We start from the raw sequence: 24,705 nt of genomic DNA on the forward strand, positions 1-24,705 counted from the left end.
ACTGTGCCGTGCAAGCAACAGCAGCAACGACGGAGACTCTCGGTCTTCATCTCTCCTCTCCTATCCAGCAACGGACCAACTTTGCCGTTTCTAAGAAGGTTCTATTGCCGGAGTGCACTTCGCCATAAAGGTTTCCTTTACGTGCTGCAACGGCAGCAGCAGCAGCGAGAGCTCTCCTCTCCATCTCCTCCCGTCGTCAGCGATCCGAAGGTGAATATACGTATATAATTTATACGTACGCATACACACGAGATACCGGAATGTTATTGGATTTCCGCGAATAGTTTATTAAATTGCGTCATTTCATTGAATTTCACATACCTGCCGTATGCGGCATCTACAACGTCGTATACAACATATAGGTTAAGAGGTATTGCACAAGCAACGGGACAAAATGCTACCGTTTCGTTGTTCTCGCTTTTCTACATCACGTTCTTTGAATAAACTATCATCATATCACGCTCATACATATACAAATATAAGATAGTATAATACAGTTTTGTTTTGCAGAATATAAGGCGGTGGAAAGACGCGCACACATTTAAACGCGTATGTAAAACTTAGGAGCTTAAACCGTCCGCTGAGAAATTATATCGCCTCACTCGCTGCGAGCCTACGTGACCGAATCCAATTAGAAACTTCATTTACACGCTCTGATGGCTGATTATTCCCTAAAATAGAAAGAGTGAAAAAAGAAGAAAAAATAGATGAATAAAACAGAATAGAAATACCCAGAATTCGCTCCTCGGCATTTTAAATTAACACATGCTTAGTTCCGATCTTCAGTCTGTCAGATTCGAATGTCTACACGTATTATAGATATGTCCATATTTATGACTCTTTTCCTCGCTAGTGTAGAAATTATCACAAATCGTCGGTCAAATAGTTATATATACATTTCAATTAAAATATAAATGAGATACAATTTACGAAAATAACCTATGACAGTTCAATTCGTTACCCAATCAATTCGAATTGTGATTTTGGCATTAATTGGATGACTATAAAATGCGTATTCGGTGTATTTTATTACAGGTCTATACGTGGGTTAACGTACGTATGAGTATACAGCATTGGCGCGTGAGACGAATATTAATAAGTATTTGTACATATACCGACGAGTAGATTCGTTGGAAGGAATAACGAACAAGAAATAAATTTTCGGAACGCATAGTTAATTATAGGAAATAATAAATTATAACCGTCGCCGTTCGAGACTAGTTTTGACAACTCTGGTACAATTTACCAGGCGCCGTTCAATGGCAACCTAGTTTCTCGATGCCAATACTTCGAATATAAACCGTTCGCGATAAAAACTAGTTAAAACGAGTTTTTACTAGTTCAAAAACTTTGTTTCTCGGTATATGTTACAACATCGTCGCAGAAGTATATACAATATAATATGAAGCACAAATTGTGCCTAAGTGACCGGTCCAATCTCTCAATAGGACCGCGCAGCAGAAAATGCCATGGTTCTGTCATTTCTGTTATAAAATATAAACAAAATTATTCCCATTTAAGTACACAATCATTCACGCAAAACATTTACATGAATAATCATGTATAAAAGAAAACCGGATGTGTTAATAAAACGTCGACACACGAGTATTTTTTCCATGCTAAAATAAAATCAAATGAGAGTTTAACCGATGTAAACAATGTAATCGCGAGTCCATGAGAGGAGGCTGAAGCTAGCAGCCAGAATTGGCAGCTAAACGTTCTAATGTTCATTTGAAGAAGGTAGCTAACGATAAGTCTAAGAAACAAAACTTTGTAAAATACTTTCAACCACAAATACGTTTATAGAATTGTGAGGATAAAGCCGACTTGATTTTTTTTTTTATTTTCAAACAGTTTTAACACATTTCTCTGCAAACTCTGGCTGCTAGCTAGTTTCAGTTTCATGAAACCTTATTTTTATCGTTATAATATAATACCGGATACAAATAACGAGATACTAATTACCCTCAAAAATCAAATGTTTTTACAGTACCATTAAAAAAAAAATTCTGCGTTTTTTTTGGCCCAGTCTAGTGTACGTCTCGTCTTTTGCACCCTTTCCGGTACGTGCACCGTGCAGTTGACTAATCGTCAGAATCAGAATCTTGGTCCTCGCACTGCAAATGATAGGTAAAGTTGGCAATAAGTGGACAAAAATAGAAAAAAAAAAAAAAAAAAACTGCGTCGCCTAACTGCGCGTTAATTCTATTCTTCGCTTATTACGCAATTATTACTGTATACATTAATGTCGTTAGTGAAAATCACGTTATATATCATACGTACACACACGGAGAGTGATAGAGAAATTATATTATATTATAATTATAGTCAGTTCGATTACAAGTCTACAACGATCACGCCGATTAATCAAGTAGTGTAATAACAAAACAGAAACTGCTTGCGCGTTGAGGAAGGAAGGGAAGATCATCGACAACGATGATCAAGATAAAGAAATAGAATTAAAAAAAAAAACAAAGAGCGAGAAATGAGACAGCCGCGACGCAATCGTTCACCGGTGCACGATGATTCTTCTTCCCTCCCCGCGGTTCGAGGAGGAGTTTTCTTCGTCACTCTTCGTCGCGTTGGTCGCGTATGCGAGAGTCACGGGTTGTGTGTGTGATTCGTAGTATTCGGAGAGTAAGGCGAACGCCACTTCCGCGAACCGTCGGCTCGACGTCTCACCGAGTTGAGCCGAACCTCCTCGAGGCGGGGGCATCGATATATGTGGCAACGCCAGAAGGCCAGCTACTATCCCCCACACCGCTCGGATTCCATTTCGACTTCGCACATATCTTTCTTTTTTTTCTCTCTCTCTCTCTCTCTTTCTCTCTCGAGACGTACCGGTGTCAGCCGCACCTCCTCCTATCTTTCCGCTCCCCCCGAGCGACGGACGTATCATACTTTATCCTATCGCGATTTCCGTACGGATATAGAAAAACGGTATAATTTGTACGTATGTGTGTGTATATTATTCAAGGATGCCGAGAACAGCTGACGGGAAATTACCGATGCACGTGGACGGTATTCCGGTTTGGAAAATTTACATAGGAGATTTTTGCCTGTCATTCTCATCAGTTGCATTTTCGCAGTTTTCATTGGTCGAGAATGTGGGTAAATGAGATTAGAAAAAAAAAATCTACCTGATCACGTATAGTATAAGTAATATTTTTATAGGTACGTAGGTCCACGCGTGTGCTACGGTAGCTAGAAAACTATTTTATTTTCTTTTTGGTTGTTCTGTTGAAAATACTCGTGGGTGTTATACCTACTACACGGTATAAAAATGCATAGGTAATACACGTGAAAAACAAAATTGTGTACACATCGTTGACATAATATTTACATAATTGATTGCGCTCAAAGGAAAAAATTTAGGAAATTTATCATTCACGCTTGGTGTATAGGTGAGATTTTAATAGTGAAAATTTGTAATCACCACCCTATTTTATCGATTTTTAAAGAGAAACGAATCGAATAAATATAATTCCGGGTAAGAGTTTAAAATCGTCGTTATAATTATACGGAGATTCATATCTATCCGGTTTCGTAGAGAAGACACATTTCTACTAACGAGTTCAAGGTAACGCGAATGATTTGTTCACGCGTTAATATTGCATCGATGCATTGCTCCTTTTTTTTTCTTCCCAATACCGTTTTCCCCCCATTCTCTTCAACTTTCCGCGTCAAAAGATAAACAGCGCGCAGGCGGTTCTGTTTTCTAAGAAATTATACGTATTTCATTTCTCATTCCTTTCTCCTGAATTCAAAATTGAACAAACCAAAAGAAATACCTCAAATAATTTTCTATATATATAATACTACATTATATATAAACAAGTTTAATGGCGAAATTTTTTAGTCATCCTCGCACGTAAATAATACGAATATAATCTTCATGAAAAAGGAGAGGATCACGCAGTGGTAGAAAAGTCAGAAATAGAATATTTACTCGGAATCCGAACCTTGAATTCAATACGTGTAATGCGAGAGAGAGAGAGAGAGAGAGAGAGAGAGAGAGAGAGAGAGAGAGAGAGAGAGAGAGAGAGAGAGAAACACCGTCCATGCCTTATAACCTCGAACAAATTCCCTCTTGCGAATAAAGAAATAATTGGCTAGCTCTAGGCGGGGAAGATATGCAGGCAAGCAGGCATTGTCTTGTTTAATGTTTTTTTTTTTTTTGTTTTCTTTTTCCCTTCACAAGTTCATCGAATTTCGTAGAAATTGATTATCGGACGGTGTGCAGCACGTAGAGACACAGGCCAGAGTCGCGTGCAACATACAAAGAGAATATCGTGCAGAGATCTTTCTCATCAACGTGACGTAAGGATCGTATTATAGGAGGTACACGATACGTATAGCATACAAGTACATGTCGTAAAATAATCGTCATGGAGTAAGATACGATCATACGATATAATTTCGCAACAACGTGTATAGCGAATGGATTTTTTTTAAAGTTTTGTCCTTTCCTCGAAGGCGAGAGAATTCGATCTTCGGAATATCGTCTAGCGTATACGATATGCTTGATATAATGTTTAGGTAATAACGAGTTCGCGCAAAAACGAGCATGCATATTATAAAAGAGCCTTGTTTCTAAACCGTTACCTAAAACGCCGTTCAATTCGCGGCAATAATTATTTAGTCAAGACAAACGCAGAGGACTCGAGACGAGGACTGGAATGTCAACAGATACATAGAGAGAGAGAGAGAGAGAAAGAGAGAGAGAAGAACTCTTTTTCAGAACACGGCTCGGTCTTTCGTTAGGATGAAGGTATTAATGGTGGGGGATAAAAGCAGTTCCGAGTAACGGGCACACCGGCCGTTTCATTTTCCAAGGAGAGAAAGTTCCTTCCAAGAGACCTTCGCAATTTCGACGAACGAAAGTAATTGCAGTCAACATACCAATAATTCGCAATAGGTACAGACCTCTACATTTACCTTCTATATAACGTGTCCCGCGTAAAAATGCATACCAGCTATAAATTCTTCCATACAACGCGGTTAAATCGCTAAATAAGCGGCAAACTGCTGACAGCGATTCTTGGAATACATATTCAACGTGCCCAAATCACCGCTCCGCGTTCGTATCCGGATTGCGATCGTTCAAGGTTAAGAAGGCAAGAAAGAAAGAGAAAAAAGTAAAGGAATTCGGCCTCCACCCCCGACAAGTATTAAGTTAAATAAATTCGGTATCGCCGACGGCGAAAAACTTTCCGCGAACATTCTCGAGCGCATTTTCTGACGCGATCGGGAGTTTAATTAGCGCGATGCCAACCAACGAAAGGCGGCAGCTGCTACTTATCTTGTTCCGAGAATACTTGACACGCTTAATTCTTTATCCACCTATAGAGAGATTTATACGTAAAATGTGCCATTGCACGACTGCCGCGAGACACGTGCCGAACACGATGCATTTTCCTTCTATTTCATTATTTATTTATTTATTTTTTTTTCACTGTCAAGGCGTACGTGTGTTTTTCACGCGTCGCACGCACTTCCCGGTATTTTATAAAACCGATACGAACGATGATGACGAGATGATAATATCCTTACCGGTTGATATTTCTTCGATCGAAAGAGAGCCTGATCCACCTTAGGTGTATTAATTCCCTATATATGTATAATATTCGAGTGTAATCCAACGTCAGCGCCACTGTACAAAGTATTCACAAACTCAAATATCTTCACCAAAAATACATAATTTTAATCGCGTATTCCAGTCTTTCGAACATATATAAAAAATTTAACCTTGTCGTATCACTTGTTAAAAATTCAGTCTCCTCTTGTTACTTTGACGATAATTTTTATTACCGTTATCATACATATATATATATATATATGTGTGTATATAAATTATTACAGCTATTACACTATTATTATTATTATTATTATTTACACGAGTACGGTTCTTGGAATTTTTTTTTTTTTTTTTATCACCTCTCGACGCACGTACAACACAATCAATTCAATCGTACGAAACAATTTTCAGAACGATTTCAACACATCGGACTAGAATCGTGTTCGGTGCCCGCGCTGTTTTATTTATTTATTTACTTTTTTTTCTCTCCTACTATCTCGATTTAAATTTCACACGCGTTTTTCACATCTGTCGTAGTAATAGACCGTTCGCACGTCCGTATTCCGGTCCCCTCGTTGAATATCGATCGGCAAACAGGAATGACGCGCCCCTTCGAACTCCGTCGAGCAACTGACTGCTGCCAACCCGCTTCAAGTGAATGAATCTATAATTACCGCGAGTGGGGGGGGGGGGACAAGTCGCATGTAACACCGCGGGTGGGGGAGAAGATCTCGACGAGACGGTGGGGAGAGATCCGAGAACGCCGGCGTCGTCTTCAGGGGGGGGGGAGGAGGTTCAATCCTTTCCCCCTCCCCCGGTTCGGCTCTCGACGTTTCTCGGTTCCGCCATATTTAGGCGAAAATAATTGTATTCTAAGCCGGAAAAAGCAATTTCGGCGAAACACGTCACCCAGTTTTTTTTTTTTTTTCCCTCTATATTCATTTCGAACTAGCAAAAGTCATTCATACTCGCGGGGCGGAAGGGGGGGGATTTCGCCGATCTCTGCAGCAATAACGATCACCGTAATTTGTCCTTGCGATTTTCTCTCTTTTTTTCCAAAAGTCAATTGCCATGTACATTTCAATCTCGCTTGTATAAGAATTATAGAAGCAAAGGGGGAATAACGAGTGTAGACTGAATCGAAGAAATTTTTGTTACCGTACCGATGATTTTCATTCGGAAAAATAACTTTTTACAAGGATATGCGATATCGGCGGGAATTGTAACTTTTCGTTGAAACAAATAATATCATGTAAATATCCGTTCGCGGAGTGCGAATTTTTCAATTTCTGTTACATTTCACGCATGTTGGCTGTGGCGTTGCGATGGGAAAAAGGTTATTCAAATTGCGTCGTTCACGCTTGTTTCAAATCGCGTCAATTTATACATTACCTTCCCCTTTTTCCGTCTCAACTTATTGTCGTTCTTATTTTATTTTATTCCACGTTGTCTGATAGTTTCACGGAAAATATGATACCGGGTGAACAATTGTGAAAAAAAAAAACTTTTGCGAATCATCTATCCTCGAGTTGGTGAATCGTGGAGGTTAAAACGATCCCGGCAACTCGCTATCGCCGAACCAATAAATTCGTGGTATTATGAGCCGTGAATACACGAGATAACGACGAGTACAGTCAAATTGAATTATCGCCTTGTGCGCGGGTGTGCATGCGCGAATGTGTATGTGTACGGATGTAATTATAGAGTAGGCATATAATATTCCCGCTAATTGACCGTTCAAAGAATCCTATGCAATGTAAACGTTTAGCAAAAATGTGTTCATCATAAAAGCTCGGCTCGTTGAATGTTCCACATACGGTACAGTACGTGGTAACACATTCCGTGCTTAGAATTCACCGTATCTCGCATGATACAATTACACACGTGGTCCACCATGTACACTTACGTAATTCTAGTGCCTAGGCTCATTCGGTGTGTCTGCGCGCGTGTCCGTACAAAACTATGCGTGTCTTCAAACACCTTTTGATCTTAAATAACTTTCGAAATAGCAGATTGATCGTAAAATAACAAGAGACATTTTCTGCAGAGCGTTCAATTCCTTAGAAACATGCGTGTCTGGTCTTAAGGGCACGCCAACGCGTCGACGAGTTGTCAGGTTCCAAAGTTTCGAACAAATTTTTCCCCATGTTATTCAAAGAGGAAATAGAAAATCGCTATGAAGCGCCTCTGAATATCAATATTGAGAGCTGAAACTTGGACAGCATATTTTTTTCGTCATTTCGAATAATACACTCGACCTAAATTTTGAAAAAACAGAAAATGACCGATTTTCTTTTCAATACAGTCTTCTTATACGCATAATATACTTGAACCGCGCGACACGAATGGCCTGAATTTATACCACGTGCCGCACGAAGTGCAGCAGCACTGCAGCCGGTTTATGTACACAAAGCGTACATGTACCTATACATATGCATAAAGCTATACAAGCACGAGGTTTAATTGAAATTACACCGTACCGAGCTCCGTTTCAATTCGTTCCAAGTATCCGAGGAGAGTGGCTAAAGCTTTACGCATCCACCCATTCACACAGAGACCCGTCCGGTCTGTAGGGGAGGAATTTTCATTAACAACGAACAACAGCTTTATCCAGAAATTTAGCTTGCGACAAGTTTAGCGCGAACTCGACATAACAGAGCGTGTAGACAGCGCAAATTGTTGAGTTGTCCGTGATGACCCGAGCGGCTTATGCATATTCGGAGAAAACATGAATGAAAAGTAGAAGAAAAAACACATTAAACGTAGATAGGTATAACATGATTCATTGAAGTGGATATCGTGAATAAACACAATACGCGTATATTGTGGAATATGGTCATTCGAGTGACGAGCATGAATTTTATTTCACGTTTGATTGATAAACACACGAAATAACGTACGGTTTGAATTGTACATCAACGACGGAAAAAAACAACTCTGCATTTATGCGAAAACTTGATTACAAAGAGATTACAAAGTCCTGCCATAGTTTCGAATTGCTTTTCATTGATCCGCGAGTAGCGTATCGTTCGCGTGATGTATATGTACGTAAGTACGTACATACGTCATATATTATATATATACGTAAAAATCGGCAGCACGTATCGCAAACATATATACATATATAATGTGTACGTAGAGTAGCTGTAGAGGAATTTTAAATGAAAAGCGGGTAAAGGGAAAGTGAACCTTCAAAGCAACCGTGAAGCAACATCGAGGGTTGCGACCTTCCGGAAAGTTCCCAATTTTCCCGGGATCCCCGTGCGTCTATAGCTACCGAAATTGCTTATCGTGAAAATTGAATTCCACGTAAGCCTTGTTAAGAGAATGAGTTTCACTGTCAGCCACGCGTCCCTTCATCAGTCCGCCTGCAGGGTCTGTAGATACTCCCGTAATTTCTACTTCCTCTGGGACCAGCTGCCTCAGTGTAAAAGAAACCGTGGTAGTAGGTATCGCAACCACGTAGGTACACCTATACTACCCGATCCACCACCTCGAATCGCCTGAAGGGGAATGAGAATAAAAGTTCGTTAAAGGGCAGCAGCCTGGTGCGCAGGGTAGGGCCCGTACCTGCGGGAGGGACGTCGCGTCGATGCGACGTAGCAGCGCCCGACGAACAGATGGAGAGGCAGACGTAGCGACAGACGTCGAGGGGGGAGAGATAAAAAATACGAAGGGGTCATCGGCTCCCTCGCTGGCTCACTCTGAATTCAGCGAGCAGGCGAGCGAGAGGAGGAGTTTTTGTAACCCGAGTGAGAAGACGACCGCGAGCTTTTATCCATATCTGCATATTACATGTGCATACAGGCACGCGTAGAATAAATAGAAGCTCTCCTCGTAATCGATCAATCAATCAATCTCCGTATGCAACTGTTGTTGTACTGTTATATTTTTGTATATTTATATTATTGTTTTTTTGTTTGTTTCCCTTAATTTTTATTCATTTACAGCTCATTTTTATTCTATTAATTTGTATATTCCAACCTCTTCTTTCTATGTCTTTTCTAACTCGAGTTTAAATTTTTTTTCTTCATTTTATTGTAATTTGTTGTACTCGTACACATTTCATGTTTATATGTATGTCCATATACCGCCTGAGGGGACTTGTCCCAGGGCGAATAAACGCTTCTCTCTCTCTCTCTCTCTCTAAACGGCCGCCCGACGAATCCCGATTCGCGATTCAAGAGCACTCGAAATTTTTACCGGACACGTGTACGTACACCATCTTACTTTTTTTACAACACACATTACAGGTACGTACAGACACATATATGTATATGTATACACCTTTGGGGATTCCATTTCAAATCGACTAGGGTCTGACCCTCACCCTATTGAATTTGCTTCACGATCTTTTATACTATTTTCCCAACTCTAAAAAGCATACCAATTTTTTTTCACATTTTCGCAACCCCTCTTCACGCCCTCGGGGCTCGTTGATTTAACTGTGAAAATAATGAAAAAAATGAGACAACTTCTATAACTGAAACCAAAAATATTCCAATCACATCTGAAGCGGGCAGGTAACACGGTAATTTTTTTTAATCAACTTTTTACCAATTCCTGATTTTTGCATATTCAAGCTTTTCAAGTAGAATTTTCAGATATTATTGTTATATCAGGAAAGATAATTATACCGATGCCTGGAAATTGAAAATAAAATCGACCTAACCAAAAGAGAAATGATCAATCGGTTAAAAAAAATTGATAAAAAATTACCGTTACGCTTGTTCGCTTTAATTTTGGTTGAGATACTTTTGGTTTTTTACTACAGGATTTATGTACATTTTTTTTTTTACAATCTTGACAGTACTGGAAAGTATCGTACAATTACAGTGCTCTGGAAACAACGAGGAGAATTGCATAATTAAAAAAAAAAAAAAAAAAGTTGGATTGTTTTTTGGAGCTGGAACAGCAATATAAAAAATCACGGACTAAAAACAAGAGGGTAACTCTAGTAGAATTAACCTGGAATTTCGTATACAAGTATTTACGCTTCGGGACGAATTTTTTTTTGTTACTTTGTAACGTCACTAATAGAAAACAAGAAAGTGCCTTGGGACACTGTACCAGTTTTTCATACGAACACACGCGTCGTCACGACCGTATGCGTGCACGCATGCATGTATGTATGTATGTATGTATGTATGAATGTGCGAGCATGAGTCGATTGCACGCTACGTGATTTGCAAATTTAGAAGGGTATTAATTAGAGCAAATTCTAAAAATTTCGTTGCAAAAGAAGACAGTTTCTTACGCTACGGCAGCGTCGTGAATGCAGTAATATGAGTAAGATATCAAAACACGAAATGATATCAAAAAACGAATGACCGCTGTTGTAATTCCGTTTTTCATTAAATTCGAATTATTATCTGCTAAGCCGGCGTCGTCGCGCGGCTCCAACGCTTTTCCTAAAATCATAACAGGATTCGAACGACGAAGTGGGCGTACAAAGCACCGACGTTTTGATGAAATTAAGTTTCCCAGAATTCGAAACATTTGGGATTAAGCATTATGCAAATGGTATTCTGTGAATCTGTTTCCACTTCGTTCGTAAAATTCATTATATTTATATTTACAGTACTCTCAATTACGTACGCAATACATGTATAAAATAATTAGAACAAATGTAATTTATCCACTTACAGAGATGAGGAAAATTTTACCGGCTATACATACACATCGTATGCTAAGAGTTCTGCTAATCTAATTATCATGTCACAAAAGAAAAAAAGATAATATATATATATATATATATATATATATCAAGTTGAAATGAAACAAAATTTGGACAAAATTCGGAAGTAACGCTCTAAGCTTGGATACAGGTATAAAATCATTTGAGGACGTGTAAGGTGGATATATAAATGAACGTTAAACGGCACGAGGCATTTTAGAGAAATGTTTATTATCTTTCCATTCGATCGTTCGAGGAAACGATTAATATATTGTTACAAAGCGGAAAATTAAGAGAGAAAAAGGATTTATTTTGTGACGAAGCTCTCCTTTTAAAGTCTCGAGATAGACTGTTTTTACAATAATGTTAGTTGACGCAACAACCTTATTCTTTTGAAAGACATAAGAGGTTTATAAACGTCTTTTATCTACGATGACTACTGGATCATTAAAAAGGGGACAAAACGGGTGATTTCACCCTTAGTAACAATATATATAAATATATATTAGGGGTGTCCTGGTATCCGAAATTCCGGATATTCGAACTCGGGTTCGGTTCGGAGTTTTCGACAATCCCGAGATACCTGACTCGAAAGTATTCCATTTTACCCAACCCGACCCAGAGAATTTCAGTACCTGCAAACCCCTACTGTCAATAATAATATTATTTTACGATGATGCGCTAATGAAACACATACGCAAGAATCGAAGAATATATTTTTCGGTGAGCCTCTAGTCTGATTTCTTGAGACTAAAACCTCCAGCACTCGTTATTCCAGACGGCTACGAAATTGATCTTAAGATTATCCGGGCTTTCCGAAATGACATAAGTTCGAAATTTGCGAAAGTCGCGGTTCACTTTAGAAATCCCGGTATTTTCGTAGAAGCGAAAACAGCCGTGACAAACATTTTCAAAAGCACCGCAATTTTCGACAAACCCGAGCCTTTCGAGGAACTTAGGATTTTTAGGCAAGTCGCGATTTTCGGGTGACTTGGGATTTACGAGTAACTCGAAATTTTTGTTACCCGACCCGAAAGTAACCCATTTTATCTGACCTGACCCGGCCCGAAGAATTTTACTACCAGCACACCCCAAATAATTTTTTAATGTATATATATACAATTTATTATAAAAGACAGAATCATCGTCAAAGTTTCCGTCAAGTATTCCCATCTACTCTTAATCGCGAAGATCAAAAGCATTCCAATTCGAGAAAATTTGTATGACACCGAAGTGTCTCCTAAGCCACACGACACCTCAAATTCGAGAAACGTGTATTATCGCGTTAGCAGAACTAAAATTTCAAACGTTCTCATCTCACAATCAGCTATTTATAATTATAAGTTTTCAGACGAGACTAAAGCTGGCAGCAAGAATTAGCAGCCAAAAGTTTTAATGTTCATTCCAAAGACGCGGTGAAGTCGAAAATTCAAAATTTTGTCAAACACTTTCAACCCCGGATGCTTTTACAGAATTATGAGGATAAAGCCGATCTGGATTTTTCTATTTCCAAAAAATTTAAAAACGTTTGGCTGCTAGCTTCAGCTTCATATTTTGCAATGAACGCATTACTAGACTTTTCCCGGTTTTACGCGATGTACGGTCCATTTTTCATATCACAAGAGTTATTTATTTTATTTTCAATTGTAGATACAACTATTACATATAACTGTCTCACGCGTTATTAACAGCTTCAATTTTTATCCACAAACAACTCAGATATACTTTTCATCATCTATAACAAACAGTTTCAGTTTAGAATTAGTAAAACTGTTATTTTCCGCTGTTACTTTCGATTACAAACATGAGGAATGACGAAATTGCATGCAGCCCAAAATTCGCAGCTGAAGATTATTTTCACGCGACCTCTAGAAAAACATATTTATATCGGTATAAATAATTCATATCGAATATGCCCGTAGATATTGAAATTTCCGTCCAATACCGAGACGGATTTCATTACAGTTTCCGATAACTTTGATAGTCCTCTCCCAACTCCTCTCTCGTCCTTTGTCCGCAGAGAAGCCATAGTTACCTTACAGGTATGTGACAGAAGGTACAGCGACCGCAGACAGCCCGGTCTCGAGATCGAGATCGAAATCGACGCGTTCCTCGACGATGATGCGGTAGGTGGGTACAATGATTATACGAAGAAGAGGAAAGCGCGAAGAAACACCTGGCGAATCCTGAGTCACGCAGGTCTCCTCGTCGTGGCTTGCGAAGTAAAGTGCATCTGCAGAAACGCGTCGTCCACATACGTCAACTCGACCGTACCTATCGCTCCTCTGCAAAGCCATTGGTTGAAAGCTCAGCTCCGGGTACAGGGTATAATACGTATACCCTTGACACGGGCGGATATTCAACGTGCGGAGGAGGCAGAAGAGCGTGGGCATCGCATCGGACTGCGTAGGTTTAAAGCTTTGGCATTGCGAACGCGTCTGTACTCCAGATATTATAATATACCTGTGTGCGTATGTATATACGTTGTACGAAGAAGCCGAACGAGGCTGATTGTGAGGCTAGCAGCCAAACGTTCTAATGTTCATTTGAATAAGGTAGTCGAGTCCGAGTGTCGAAATTTTATCAAATATCTTGAACGCGCGGTACTTTTATACAATTGCGAGGATAAAATTGAACTGCAGTTTTCTATTTTCAAAGAGTTTAACACATTTAACGCTGTAGTAATGTTTATACAATAATGCTGACGGTGGATATATATATATATATATAATGTGACAAAGGGTGAAATCACCTGTTTTGTCCCCCTTTCTAATCTAGATAGTCATCGTAGATAAAAGACGTATGAGAGTTTTCATATGTCACAAAATAAATAAGGTTGCTGCGTCAAACAATATTATTGTCGAAGCAGTCTTGTTTCATACTTTAAACTGATAACACACATTTCTCAATAAAAGCATTTTTCCCATATTTTAATTTCGTAGCCCCTTATAATTCGCATCGTAAGCTCACGAACCTGTTTTATTTACTCTGTAACGCCTAGATCGTTACACTATATATACATATATACATACATATATATATATATATAATATGCAGAGATTGATTTACGAAACTGGTCTTTGGACCGCGACCTTCCCATCCCCGTAATCATCCGTCTTATCTCACCGGAAGACCGCATGTGTATGGTATAATCAGCTGAGGACGTCGTCAGACGCACTATATATATATATACATACACAGAGGCACACATATACATATACGCACGCGGAATCTCGTCATCGCGGAGCTTCCAACGAAAACTGATTTCAATTTATAATGTCTCAGGTCGGGAAGCGTATTACTTGTCATACCATCACGTGTGATTTAGTGTATACGAGATTCCACGTATACACGATGTAAAGTGGAAGAAAACAAATTACAGGGCTGAGAAATCGTGTAAAATAATATTTGTTGTACACTATATCTGTACATAGGTATATCTTTCGATATATCCAAGAGATTCGTACGCATCGATATCAGCTTGACGGACATTGTTTACAATTTATTTCGTCTTATTATGTAACATGTACCGTTATTAAACAATTTTTCATTTCCTTTGAACCGTAATGATTTCCCGTAATTATTACTTATACGGTTTCCCAGGTAAGGATACTTGAAGATGGGTCGAGGGCAGATAATCCGTCACTTTACGGAGCAGAGGTACCGGTCTGAACAATAAGTATACAGGTAGTGTTGCTGCTGAACGCCAGACGCAGTGGCGTCAAATGTTAGATAATTGAAGAAAAGAAAAGGAAAGATATGATCAGGTTCTACGATGGTTCTACGAAGGTTCTATGACGGTTCTATGACGGTTCTTACGGCTCGCTCAGTACATGGACAAGATAATGACAGAGGGGAGGGTTTGTACCCAATAGATAAAACACAAGAAAAGTAGGTGATGAGGCAATAGTATCGAGTGTATAAACAAGATGCAAGATGCAATTAGACACAGTCAAAGAATTGCAGAAAATTAATTACAGCCGGAGAAAAAGGTGAAAGATAGATATGGTTGTGTATTTTAACCCATTTGACGAAGTATAAAATACAACGTCGCAACATATATCGATCGAACGATGCGACGGTGCAGCACCGTCGTCATATCCTAATATCTGCGTACATACAACAAATAAATGGAAAAATTACCGTTGTTCTGTTTGGTATGCTTCGTCCAATTCAATTATTTCATATTAAGACCGCAGCCAAACACTCGGCATGATTGCCTCCGCGTCAGTTATATTGCACGTTATACGATACACCTACAAACACATTGATATATAAATTGCACCAAGTGAGAACGGCGCAAAGAACTGCCGAACAAATAACAATTTCTCGGTATTTTGCCGTTTGATTGCGATGCGCGAGTGTGGCGGGGCTAGTTTGTGCCCCCCCCCCCCCCCCCTCTCTTCCCTCTTCCCTCTTGCAGTCAAAACGAGTGACTTCCGCTTCCGGCTGTTGCAGACTCTACTTCACGTGCCCCTCTCATGTCCTCTCATAATCGTTTCTTTCTCGCTCTTTCTCTCTTTCTTTCTATTTATGCATCTACATACGCACAGACACACATGCGCACGTTTCTGTCCAGCCCGCAAAGAGTCAAAGGCCACTTTACGGTAATTACGGGTGTCCGTTTGTACTTTCTAGCACACTAACTGTACACCTCTATACACATCTACTATATGACTATAATATACTACATTCATTCACGGGCGGGGTTCTCGTATGCTTTTTGGAAACAGATATTCCCCGATTTTCCAACGTATTACAGCCTGAGAATAGGCTTTTTTTCCAGTAACCTTAGAAGAAATATAACGCTGAATAATGGCAATTTGTTTTACGCATTAATCCTAATTATACCTTCGGTATTAACTAGTAAATATTTTACTATCTATCAATTTGAAAAAAAACAGTCCACGATTTTCCGTGAAAAAAACACGAAAGAAGGTTTGGTATCAGGCAATACGCACGGAATGTATAAAGTGGGACGATGAAACCAAATTTCAAGTACAATTTCCTTTCTTCTCAAGATCGACAATACTTTGTACAAGAACGAGTTTATTCTTCTTCGACAGACTGAAAATTTCGGTATTATTTTGAAAATCCCCCAAGTTTTTCCTACTGTAAGAAATTCCCCGAGTATTCCAGACGTTATCAGTACGTGCGAACCCTGCCTGGGAAATTCGGTCATTCCCCGAAAGACGGGGTCGAGTTTTTGGATAATAAATTTCCCGAGAAATTCACAACCGCCGGCGGGTAAAATAAACAGCTGTCAGGCTACGTACGGATGTACCCACCTACCCACTGCGTTACAAAAAGTCCATATACTGCATACAATATGAAAGTTACCAAACGATCGGAACAACGCAATTGCGTATAGTAGCTACGGGCCGAACTAACCGTTACGTAAAATAATAAAACCCGCCTTCCAAGAATTCTATAATATAGGTATATATTGCGCACACATAGAAGTACACATATATATTTATACGCCATAACTCGGACTGACGATAATACACGAAGTGTATTACGATCCGGTGTTCGACACAGGCGCACACGGACAGGCGGCGACGAGAGGAGGATCCCTTTTGTACGAAGACGCGTTTCACCGTTTTCTTTTATTTTCCACTCTTTTTTCTTCACTTTACTTTTAGCTCGATTCCGAATCCCCGCGCGCGGTTCTTGGAACCAACAATCGCTTTGCGATATATTTTATTTACACGGGGTTGCAAGCGTAATGGACATTCATCCCGCACGCACGTACGTGCAAATACACCCTCCTGTTACAGCTGACGGTGAGGCCGTTCCCTCGTGCAGCAGCATCGATACATCGTAGGTAACCATACGATATATTATACACGTAACATGACGCATGACGGTTCGGAGAAATAAATATTCTTTAAAATATAATACGAGCGTATATGTACAGTATATATACTGGTCCGCGATCTCACGAATTTCAGGCAAAACGGGGGCAAGTTAACGACCCTAAGATATCAACTTTTCTTCCAACTTCTTTTCGTTTTTATTCTCTTTCTCGACTCGGACAGACTCGGGGAATTGAGCAATCAATTTTATACGATAAGAAAATACGCGCGTCGTTCGCTTGTGTACGCGTATATAGTATTGTACGTAAGATATGTACAACTTTTGGTACGTAACATACATGTGTACAAAATATATGTATATATATATATATATATTGGCAATGAAAATTATTTGCAAACGCGGTTCCTGAAAAAGGAGCGCTTGCCGTTATTACACCGATTGTGAATATTACAAGTCGTAACTATCGTTCACAATAGGTATGCGAGTTTATGAGAAATTTATCGTTAGTTTACGCACTGATTAAAGTACATACACGTAGAATGAAAATCGCGTAAGGGAGCACCGATACATATGGCCGACGGAGGCCCGAGCCCCGAGGTAAAATAAGAAAAATGGAGGAATAAAAGTTGAAGAGAAGATAGCCGAGCGTAGTTGCGCTGGTTTACAACCGGTTACACGCGTATGTACGCAAGTTATAACGACGGACTATACAGGGCGCGTATTCACACGCAAATTGGCGGGGCCCTGATGCCGCCGGTTGTAAGAATGGAAGAAGAACGAAACGATGGGCATTACAGGCGTAAGGCGATCATTGCGAAACGATGAATTATCGTCTTCTTTCTTACCGAAGCGCTGCACGGCATCCGGTATATGATAGATGTGAAAGGCTGCGAGGATGAGGGACGAGGTGGTTGGCGAACCAAAAATCAATACCTTTCCCTGATTTTATTACACGAATTGGTCGTGCGTTGATTGGGTGTCAAATTGTTGTGTCTGTAAGCCGGGTGAATCTGCTTGAAAACGAGAAAAATTAAGAATACTGAAATCACACGCAAAAGCTCACGATCGGTAAATCTGTCGTGTGAATTTCACTCTACGAGGCAGGCTGATTTTGTTCGGAAGACTATTTTCTGGAAAATTCATTGGAACTCTTTTTATTTTACATCGTATCGACATCGTTAAATATTCAATTATAAAACAGCACCGATGTACAGATTATGATAAGAATATGCCAATATGAAATGGACTGCTAAAACAATTTAAGAAAAAAAAAAAACGAAAACTTTTGTCACTCATTTTTTTATAAAATAGTCTTTTAAAGAAAATCACCCGTCGTAGAGCAATATCGAATGATTTTTGAGCAATTTTATCATCGATATATTCAAGCTTCGACTTGTAATTCCGGTATTTGATATTTTTCTACCGTTTGAGAGATCTTCGTAGCTTGCGAATCTAACAACGTTATAAAATATACTCAGTGTGCAGAAATTTCGTACGCGAATCATATTAGAAAAGTATTGATTTTTGGCCATCCAGCCTGCATATAGAATCTAACCCAACCCTAAGCCCCTGACTCACCCCCCCTTTTATGGGCGGTTGCGAGACATATTTGACGTTGACAAACCTAGTAATGGCTTCCAGGAACCCTGGGGTAAATACGGGTCCGAGTAAATTACGACCCTGCAGGTTGTCTCTGTCATCATCTGCTGCCGCAGTTTGCTTTACTGCAGCAGGTGACCAAATCGGTAGGTACAACAAAGTCGAGGAACGCGTTGCGCAACGATATTACCTGCCCTAACAAAATAAGGATCCCAAAAGTCCAAGTTCCTGTTTAGCGGTAAAAAGAAGGCTGAAGTCCGAGGGATGAGACGACGATTGGCTTTATTGTACGGTAAAGATCGACGATAAAATCTGGAATTGGAAATTGACTCGCCTCTAAATGTCAAAATCAAATTCATATCCCGATCAATTTTTCAACGCGTGGACCACACGTGGTCACTCAAGAAATCGGATGCTTCGGGAAAAGTACAAATAATCGTACAATGTACCACGGTAAAATTCATACTTTACTTTGTTCAAAAATAAACGCGCACAAAAACGAACAAGTTTGAACCTCGTCGAAGCGACGATTGTTATCGTTGACCTTTTTTGTCTTCCTGCAAACTTTTGTACCTGACAGTTCAATTATAATTTTCGAGGAAATTTGCGCGACGCGTAAAGCACGATGATCAACGATATAGCTGACGGAAGGTGAATTTCCACCGACCGATTTTGATACGAGGGTGAGTTTCCGTGTACATAGCCTAAGGGCCAAAAGCTCTAAGGGTGTAACAGCGCTTCCGAGAATACAAATTCCCCCTTATATAGCAGAGAGAAGCCATTCCTCCCTTTTCCCCTTCCTTTTTGGGTTAAAAACTCGCTCTTTACCTCGTGCCTTGACCTTCGGCCTTACTGCAATCGTATCGGTTCACTCTGCGCTATCAGCTGTCACAGCCATTAAAAACGCGGTATATTAATAGACGCTGATGGCATTAACTTGCGGTGCGCGCAACTGCGGGCTGCAAACGCGCGGAATACCAGGAAGCACTTTGGGCCCGGTGGCTATTTATAATCGCAGATTATGATGCCGTCGACGGACGGTTCGGATTAACGATCAAATGGCAGCCTCCGTAGATGGCGGCCAAGACCCCGGTTGTTAAACCGTGTACAACGGGCCGCGATTGTGCGTCTTTTTCACTTCGCTGGGACCCGTTTCATTTCATCCTAGGTTAGTCCGGTCGGAGTGTAGTATACATTTGAGATTGCAATTTTTCCGATACCGCTATTTCATTTTTCTGATAGTTGGGAGGGGTCATTGGTAATCCGAATCGATAATTTCGACCGCGGCCTTCAGCTAAAAAGAAATTTAATTGCCTACTATTTTGGTAATTGCAAATCAAATCGTAAACTGCAGGCGAAAATTGACAGTCGACGAAACAATTTTTTAATATCAATTAACTACCGCAGGTGTTCCACGTAAAAGTGTACACAATATGCATCCATGCACATACATGCGTTTATGTAAAGTTACACGTAACGTATTACCGAGAATGCATATCACATCGTCATACCGTACGGCACGTGATGTAAATTTTTCGAATTAACATAACTTCTGATTTCGTGGAATTAAAAACCCAAAATATATATATATATATATAAACCGTCGAACCGTTATCACGTTAGGTATACCGTGAAAGGCCTGAACTCGGTATCAGCACCTCAAAACTCGACGTAAACTCGGTATTAATATCATCTCGAATTCCTATTATACGTTAAAATGAATTCGTATTATACGTTAAGCTCGCGGAATTTCTTCTCCTGCGTGAGCAAAATTGTTTGAAAATTTCGCCTCCTCGTCCGACAAGGTTTAATTACACTTAGGTAAAATATACCTGTGTGAGAAGGTGTCGCATTACGAGTTAGGTACAAGCCTCTTTGAGAATCTAAATGCGAGATGAGATTTGAGCCGGTTAAATTAACGCATAGCTTCGTCGTCGCGAATGCGTTAAGCCGGATTCACACTGTGATCCGTATATAGCAAATTGCGACGAATACACGGGGGATTTTAGTATGTCTGACCGATTTCTGCGAGCAATTAACTGACCCTTCTAACTCATCGTAGCCTCTATCAGCGGCGACGGGAAACAAAGGATGACACGCGTCTCCGCTACAGACACCCACGTAGTTTGCGAATAATTATTACACAGTGCGGAGCGAGCTTAACTAACTCGGCATGCCGGATCAAGAGCAACTCGTCAAGAAACCCGCAATTTCAAGCCCCCGTAAACCGGGAGGCAGTGCGCAGGGCATCGCCCCTATTCCCGATAACGATCTTTCTTTCAATAAGCTCCAGGGTTCAATCAGTCGGACTCCATTTCAGAACCATTAATCTTCCGGTGTACTGACGGTTGATGAGGAGGATAAAAAAAAAAAGTCAATTGAAAAAAATATAATAAAAAAGAAATGCTCCATTTTCAAAGTTTATCGCGGTGTAATTCACCGTACCTACCTAAGCAAGATCGTGTATCATCCATCAAAGTATTCGTGTAACGAAATCAAATTCGACGAATTGATCAATTGTACAAGAAAAACGTGATGCTAAACCGTAACTCGAAATTCCTGACGAAATTGGACAAGAGATTACACCTGCGCCGGCTGCATACCTAGGTTAAATTTCAAACAATGGAACGGGCATCGCAGAGTGTATCCGTTTCATACCCATCGTCCACCGCTCTAATTGCCCATATACAGACTCGGATAACCCAACGAACGAGGAGCACGCAAAGCAAAGTAAAACGATCGGACGAGAAGAGCTCGCGGCATCTTCCGCTTCCCCGTTTCCAGTTTCCATCTTCCGTTTTTCGAAATTTTGTACACGCCTCGGGCTTTTTCCGCAGGGGAGGGGGAAGGCAGCGAAGCGCATCCGCGCACAATGATATTGAATATCCCGCAGCGCGGTTGAGAATCGGATAGGTATCGAGTGAATCCGGTAGCATCGTCTGGCGGGTCAGCGGAGTGCGAAGTGCAGGTAAAGCTCACAGACGAGCTGCATCGTCGGGCGTTGAAACGGGGAGTAGCAATTTACTGGTTAACAAAGAACCGTGCAACGGCGGAGAGAATTTCGGAGGGTAGCTGGAAGGGCGCGGAGCGAGACGGGCAGGAGGACGAGGGCCTGGCCTTTCTCGGAAGAGGCTGCGATCGGCGGTTGGACCGAGTCCGGAGGGTGGAACGCGGACTTCCAGGAAAACTGCGCCGGCGTCGAGCCGGGATTGTGCCGGTTGCATAGGCGTGGCACCGAAATACGGGGGGAGATTTCGCATCGCGGGTAAAAGGCGAGGGCCTCGATTCGCGACGAGTGCAACCCTGCGTCGTCGTCGAGGTTAGGAACCGGCCCTGATCGCCGAATGCGAGAATCTCTGCGCGGCGTGGAGGCCTTCCTGAAACCGGGTTGACGGAATCCGGATTCCGGGATCCGAAGGGTAAGATCCGCGAAATTCGCACGCCTGGGGAAATTTGGTAGGAGAGGAGTGTCTACGCCAATGCAGTTTCGACTCTCTGCCTCCGGGAATCGCGGAACCGAGTTCTCGCGCTCTGGTAGCAGCGAAATAAGCTGACAGCAGCTCTCAGGAGTTTGGTTCTTCTCGCTAGATGCGCCAGATATTGTACTCGTGGTACCTTTGCTCGGAAATTTTCGCTGCCTTATTCTCAATACTCGCCCTGGGAGTTTCGTCAACAATGCCGCGTCGTTATTTCGTCTACGGGGGAGGTCGACTGCCGTCACTCCGGGTGTCACGTCTGTATAGCGTATACCTCGAGCTTTTTTTTTTTCGTTGCTACGGGAAATTTCACACCGATTGCGCTTTGTCTAATTTCATGCCAGGCTCTTCCTCGAAACACGTGATCAAGATTATCTTGCAAATAATTTTTCAATTTTTCTCATTCTGCCAAACTTTGCGAATGATATATATATATAACTTGACAAATGGTATTAATATACAATATCTACGCTCTGTTAGAGTCAGCGTCAAATATTTCCGAGAGAATTTTTAAAACTCCTCGTGCGAGTGTTCGTAGTTTCAGCATGCAATAAAGTTCAGTGACGCGTGAGCTTTTTCGCCGCGCCGTTTGAAAGTCTTTTTACCGTAAGAATTAGTGTAAATGGGCAAAGCTGAGTGTATGTCAATCTATAAAAACCTTTCGAATTTACCTTCGACGTTAGAAATTAAATGATCGAATAATTCTTTTTCATGGAAAAGCATCGCGGACCGTACTTCGGTCTCTTTGCCTGTCGGATCCTTCGATATATCGATTTCAATTAATTAATGGTCTCTGCTCGTTTACTCCGACAAATTGTAAGGTGTATTTATAAAAACCACGGTTTATTCCCAGTGCCCTGAGACGGACTTTACTGCTTTTCGCACTCGTATATTCGCTTCGTTCTTCAACTCGGTATTAATTGCTCAAGGCAATCTGTGCAAGCGCACGATAGTCGGAGTGTCGCAATATCGACATTGAATTTATGCCGATCAGGGTGAGCGGTATTACACATACCTATGTATAACGTGTACGGTTTGCACAGTACACTTCGCAAGACATCTTATAATTGCGTTGCGACCCGCGGTGCGTCTCTTGCATCTTTTTTGAAAAACAAACTCTACAGATTGACGGAGAAAACACTGGAGCGGGCTAACGACGTAACCAAACCACTGGCAGATCATCATCCTTGTAACGTTCCACGGGATAAGAACTAAAATTAATTCCTCAATCCCCGATCTACTTCTTTATTTTCGTCTAGATCTTCGCTTCGTCGAGAAAGAAGAAGGAAGACCAAGAAGAAGAAGAATAAGGAGAGAATTCTGGGAAGGATCTTAGCCCGTAGCAATCTTCCTGCAGGGTAACGATCTTCATCTTTTCAATCTCTTTTTCTCTTTCTCTCTTTCGCTCGTATTTCTCATTTTTTATTTATTTGTTTAACTTTTATTTTTTTATTCCTCCCGTCTCACCGTCTCTCGTCAGCTCAGCAGAAATTCGGGACCATATTATAACAGTACATGTTACATTGTTACAGGATTTTTCGCATTTACCTGGACATTGTTGTTATTATTATTATACCTCCGAGAAATGCAATTCGCTTTGAGAATGAAAGCGTCCATATTTTTCCCAAATCTTTCTTCTTTTCAGGTTTCACAATGCTTAAACCAGGTAATTTTCGGGGAAAAAGGGTACAGCTTTGTGAAAGTAGGAGGGGTATTAGGATTTTAATATTTTTTCGTAGTACTGACGCTCTTGAAAAACGGGTTGTTAGAAACTTGCTGGAAGCATGAAAATAATCAATTTAAAAGAATATTCGACTCTTATCTGCCTGGTGGTTGTTCGTTCCCGATTGAATTCTGATTGGATTCTGATTAACTGTTGGCCGAAGTAGGTATTCGGATTGTTTACTTGACGCTTATAAGTTTTGGTAAAAATCATGACACTATATTCAGCCGATTCCTTTAATAGTGGATTTTCTTGAGATAATTTCCCGAAAACAGAATTTCAACTTCAAAGAGCTCCTTTTGACTCTGGTATTACAAGAAACGTTTCATTTCACGTGAATCGAATCTAAGAGAATTGCTAAAATACCAGAATCAAACTTCGAATCACAATTCAAAATGGGTATTAAATTGAACATTTATTGATATTGATGTTTTTTATTTAAAACCCGTAACGAAAGGAAAAATTATTCTTCAAATTGCGTACGGAAAAAGTTTTTAAAAATCGGTCGATGCGTTCCGATTTTATTCACGTTTTAAATCAGTCCGGTTTCTTTTTCGCCCACTCTGCATGTGTAAAAGTTTCAAGAAAGTTGTCAAGTTATAACCAAGCCGAGAATCCAGATATTATTTCAGGCCTCCTTTCCGTCCAGTTTGCGCGGTTAGCAAAAAACTTTTAATAATTTAATGGAGCGTGTCGTGATGCTGTGCATACGTTATAGATAGTAGATCTGTGTAACAAATACACGCATACGATATACAGATTTGTTTTCAAATTAGCGACGACATCTGACGTCTGTATGAATGTATATATATATATATATATATATACATGA

The 24,705-nt window shown here is 40.4% G+C and overlaps 1 protein-coding gene across 4 annotated transcripts in view; it reads right to left on the bottom strand.

Annotated features, from left to right (window-relative positions):
- LOC124174853 (intraflagellar transport protein 56) overlaps positions 1-24,705 on the bottom strand; it is a 62,237-nt gene that overhangs the window by 4,357 nt on the left and 33,175 nt on the right. The window contains exon 1 of one of the 4 annotated variants that reach the window (XM_046554423.1): positions 5,554-6,208. The exons of the other annotated variants lie outside the window; for them this stretch is intronic. The gene's annotated coding sequence lies outside the window, so the exon portion shown is untranslated. Of the gene's footprint in view, positions 1-5,553; positions 6,209-24,705 lie in introns of those variants that run through there. 4 annotated transcript variants of the gene reach the window in all.

The sequence above is a fragment of the Neodiprion fabricii genome, chromosome 2 (assembly GCF_021155785.1).
Source record: "Neodiprion fabricii isolate iyNeoFabr1 chromosome 2, iyNeoFabr1.1, whole genome shotgun sequence".
In the NCBI taxonomy this organism is placed as follows: Eukaryota; Metazoa; Arthropoda; class Insecta; order Hymenoptera; family Diprionidae; genus Neodiprion; species Neodiprion fabricii.